The sequence below is a fragment of the Centroberyx affinis genome, unplaced genomic scaffold, assembly GCF_046629955.1.
Source record: "Centroberyx affinis isolate AG114_WGS23_722 - 3 ecotype Tasmania unplaced genomic scaffold, CSIRO-AGI_Caff_v1 ptg007425l_1, whole genome shotgun sequence".
NCBI lineage: Eukaryota > Metazoa > Chordata > Actinopteri > Beryciformes > Berycidae > Centroberyx > Centroberyx affinis.
In genome coordinates, this window is record NW_027283748.1 from 25,001 (window position 1) to 30,000 (window position 5,000).

General features: G+C 41.6%; 1 protein-coding gene across 1 annotated transcript in view; it reads right to left on the reverse strand.

Annotated features, from left to right (window-relative positions):
- The window catches only part of LOC139639576 (ephrin-A2), a gene marked incomplete at its 5' end in the record, with an annotated part of 15,018 nt that overhangs the window by 2,320 nt on the left and 7,698 nt on the right, over positions 1–5,000 (reverse strand). The window lies entirely within an intron of this gene.

A 5,000-nucleotide genomic window follows, 5' to 3' on the forward strand; every position in this document is an offset into this window, starting at 1 on the left:
ATACTTTTTGTCATATCTCACAGGTGCTTTATTCCATCATTCCAATTTTTCATGACTTTGTCAATCAGTTTGTTCTTAATGACTTCATATCATTGTTTTCTGTTTCTGTTTTAATTAATGCTTTTTAAAAATACCAATGTATCGGGGTCCTGGGGGACCCCGGTCAAAAGCACCCAATTCCACCTATGCAGTTTTAATAGATGGAACTATTTATTGAGTTCATGTTTGCCATGGGTCCTAATTTAAAGTATCACACACTATTGGGTAAGATGATGTTCAAAGTCACAAATACAATACATCATTTAATTTACTGTAACTTTCCTAAAATAATAATAATCTGGTTTTTTTTTCAGATGACATTAATTACATAACTAATAATGTTTTGAGAAGAAATAAGTTCACATTTTGCTATGATGGTTGTTTCTTACAGTAGTTTATTCTCGGGGTCCCTGTAGTCCTTGTATGTTAAACATGTTGGTAGGATGTGGTTTAAGTCAACATGAGGCTCCATGTAAACCCTGCTGGTGTCAGAGGGATCCTGGTCTGCAGCAGGGAGGCTGGAACAGACTCTCAGTGGTAAATATGCACATACTGTATATGTTTCACAGTCACCAAGCCGCTCGCCTCGCTCTGTGGAAATGCGGTTCAGACTCCCGGCTAATCCACAACGAAGTCTGACTGAAACCACACAATCCAGTAAACACCTCTCCTCTCCTCCTCCTCCTCTCCTCCTCTCCTCTCCTCCTCCTCCTCCTCCCAGCAGAGGGAGCGACGCCTGCTGCTGGTGCAGAAAGGGATTTGCTTAGGAAATCCTCAGCGCCGCGAACAAATCAGCTTTTATCACGGGCCAATGGGATCGCTCCGTGCCAATCACGCCATTATGTGCTAATGCCACTTTCTGCAGTGATAATCGATTCCTGTAACAGTATCGCTGAGGCAGAGGAGGGTGTGTTCACTTCACGCCGCCTCGTTTTTTTTTTGTTTTTTTTTTACATTAAAGCAGCTGGACGGCGGACAGAGAGCTTCCCTGATTGGCTGCTGCGTCTCCATGGTCACAGCTGGGGCAGGCAGTCTTCTCTTCTATTGGTCAAACAAAATACAAAACCCCCGAACCAAAAACCAAACCGGCCCAACCGACGTCCAAAACAAAAACATCATCACCATCAACATTTGCTATTTATTGTGATATTCTAGTTATTAAAAGTTTTATAATGAACTGAACCTATTTGTCCTTAAGTACTTTTCATAACTGGTATACATGTTGCATAGCACCAAGTAACTGACAGTTTGTACACTGCAAAAAATATTAAGGCAGTTCAACTTAAAAAAATACTGTAAGTTTCCTTGCTGCCTTCAAATTGTGAGTTGACTGGAGTACTACTGAATAGTCAGGTCAAAGGTCATTAGTTAGTTGTTCTAATGTAGAAAAGCTAACTGAGTGAACTGAAGACAAGAAGTTCAATCAACAAATGTCTAGTCATGCTGATTCCTGTTTCCAAGTTTCCAAGTTATTTTTTCTCAAGGTTTGCTAGGTTTAAGTTCGAGTTCCTCTTGTATCACATGATTAATACACAGCTCAGCATATAGTATACTATTATATATTATTATAGTATGCAGCTGCAATACGAAATGAGGCACCGAAATCTTTGTTGCGGTTCGGTCCGGTAAGCACCGGCCGTACGGGAAGTAGAGGTCTGCAACCCGACCCGAACCCGACAGGACCCGAGACTGTGTGTCGGGTATCGGTCGGGTCGGGCTCGGTTGTGTTTTTTTTCATACGTGGAAAAAAGCAAAATGTTTTATGCTCCTCGCTTTCCCCTGAAGCTCTGTGTCACACAGGCTGGGCTCTCTCTCTCTCTCTCTCTGTCTCTCTCTCTCTCTGTCTCTCTCTCTCTCTCTCTCTCTCTCTCTCTCTCTCTGTCTCTGTCTCTCTCTCTCCCTCTCTCTCTCTCTCTGTCTCTCTCTCTCTCTCTCCCTCTCTCTCTCCCTCTCTCTCTCCCTCTCTCCTCTCCGCTCTGTCACTGGTGCTGAAAGATGCACAGCGGCTACAGCAGGCCTACCAAAATGTGTTTTTTCACTTTTGTTTTACAAAATGCTAAAGGGAAAATCAAGTCCTTTATAAATGTTGTAGTATCTGCCGTTTCTGACCAGCAGAACAGAAAATGCCTTCTATTTCCATTTTTCATTTGTGGATTTTGATGTGGATTTTTTTAATTTCTGTTTCTGAAAAGAAAATAGAATGACCAAAAAATACACGGACCCACGAGGCTCTGACTTTTAAATAGGAACGTTTTGATTTGGGGTTTCGGGTTTCAGATGTTGTGTTACAGTCGGGCTCAGTGTCGGGTCGGCCTGAACGTGGCGGCCTGGGCTCGGGCTTCACTTCCAGGCCCGGGCAGACCTCTAATGGGAACCGGTGCCACGGTGTTACCGGGTTTCGGAGCCCAACTCTGTCTCCGATCTCGTTCCAGGTTACTGTTCAGCAAACAAAGTAATTCACTGCAGATTAATAATAATTAATGAATAATCCACCTTGGCGTCTGAGCGCTAAGATAACTGGAACGCTCTGGATCAGACTGCATGCTGCTGACCTTCTGTGGATTTATTTTAACAGCTTTGTGAAACAGTCAGAACTGAACGTGTTTGTTCAGGTCAGAGATAACAGAGCGGCGGCGGCGGCGGCGGCAGCGGGGTTTGACCCGGAGCCGCAGAACGGCCTGCTGGGATACGATGTGAAAATGAGAACGGTCCAGATGTCGACACAGTCTGAGCTGTGACGCTCTGAGCCGGTTCTCATACCTTCCGTCCTCCGAAGGCTTTGGACAAACAGCTTGGAAAGGAAACGAAACGAAGCGAAGCGTTCTGAGGCCGGAGCGGTTTCCCCTCACTGGAGACCGGCTTCAGCTTTCATCACACTGGGAGATATTTAATATTTTTCCTTCATCTTAGCTGTTTTTCAAAGTCAATATCCTGAAACAAACTGTCTAAATATTACGAGTTCCTCCAGTAAAGAAGAAAGCAGCAGTTTAAGTCCAGCTTTAATTTCTGTTTCATGTTACAGACTGGAGCTGCAGGAAGAGTCAGGCTCTGGTTTGTCTGTTGGGTTGTAATAAGAAAAAACGGAAACTGCGTGTTCCTCAATGCGAGCAAACTGAGTTTAAAATGTCTCTAATCGTGGTGCATGCATGTAAAAAGAGTCAGAATTAACACTGAAGGGATGGAAAATGTAAAAAAAAAAAAATGAGCAGAAAACTCAAATCAGGCAGGAATTGTCCTTTAAAGACATGCTCAGATGTGAGTTTTGATGCTAATTTGAGTTTTGGTGAACAGGTGAAGACGGTTGCGCAATCTGTCTGGAGCTTTAATTGAATACCTTTTTGATAATGTTTTTGCATTCTCTGAATATCTGTCTAAAGCATGGGATAGGAGGAGAAAAGTAACATATGATAGATAAATTCCTCATACTCTATTCTATATGGATTGCAAACTGTTGGTTTATGAACTGGATCAAATATACAGTGTTTGGCACTGATGGATGCAGATGCAGATTCTGTCCTGTTTGGATTTGTGCCTTGTGTCTTGTTTGTATGTTTGTATATTTGCTGTTTTTTTTCCATGGTGGGATATCTCCTGGAGCGTTATTTGTGGGAGGTTTATGTTTATATTTATGTTTGGATGATATCTATGTATTGTGCTGTTAGATGATGGTGGGTTAACATGCCGGAATGTTTGGTTTGCTGTTAGTTAATGTGTCTGAATAATTCCATGAGGGACGGGTCATGAAAATGACCAGACACAAAAATAAAATATTCATTCATTCATTCATTATTCATTCAGTCACTTTCAAATGAGGAATATTTCCAAAATGAAGCTGTTATTTTCCTTCTGGATCTGGAAAAAGACAACGATGCTTTTATTTCCTCTGAAAGAAATCAATCAGCCGACTGAACTGAACTGATCACTTTTAAGGTTCAGATGGCTCTGGTACCAAGAGACACCATGTGACACATATGTGTGGGATCTGAATTTGTATCGTCTTTTAAATCCCTTCTTAAAACTCATTTTGTAATCTTTCATTTTTTAAAACTCATTTTTCCCAGACATATTTTTATGTAACGATCTTTTATGTTTCGGATTGTTTCTTGTCTTGCTTCTACATTTCTTAGCTTGCTTTCATTATGTTATTATTATCATTCAGAGGTGAGAACGAGTCAACTTTGCCCGAGTCCCAAGTCTCAAGTCTAAATGCAGATTACCAAGTCAAGTCCATGTCATTAATGTCAAGTCTCAAGTCTAAATGTAGAACAGCAAGTCAAGTCAGAACAAATCAAGAGTCCAGTATCAATTTAATATCTTAAAGAAAACTAAATATCTAGGACTTTTCAATGCAATATGGTTTTAATAGGATAAAAACTCGGTAAGAGCATCATGAGTTTGATTTCTATAATCAGTTTCAACTTCAATAAATTCAATCATTCCATACAAATTCAGAAAACAGAATTTAAATTCAGTCGTCTGCTGGAACAAATCTCATCACTTTCAATCTAAGTCATTTACACAAACACAAGATCTCAAGTCAAGACTTTAGAAACCTTTTCAAGTCATCAGAGTACAAGTCAGAGTCAAGTCTCAAGTCACCAGAACCCAAGTCAGAGTCAAGTCCCAAGTCACCAGAACCCAAGTCAGAGTCAAGTCTCAAGTCTTCTCTTCATGCAAGTAATTAAAATTGTGACTCGAGTCCCACCTCATCATGTCATCATGTGATCAGCAGCTTAACACTCTGAGTCTGAGCTGGACGAAGCCTCCTCAGCTCTCTGTGTTCAGTCTGCAGCAGGTAAACACCTGAACACCTGAACACCTGAACACAGCTCTGAGGGACTCCAGACCGGACCGGACTGGATTTCTGAAGGTCAGAGGCCAAGAGGTCAGACTGCTATCTGGTCTTCATCACAGTTGTTTCCATCACACAGCTACAGAGGCTAAAGAGGTTCAGAGCTCCA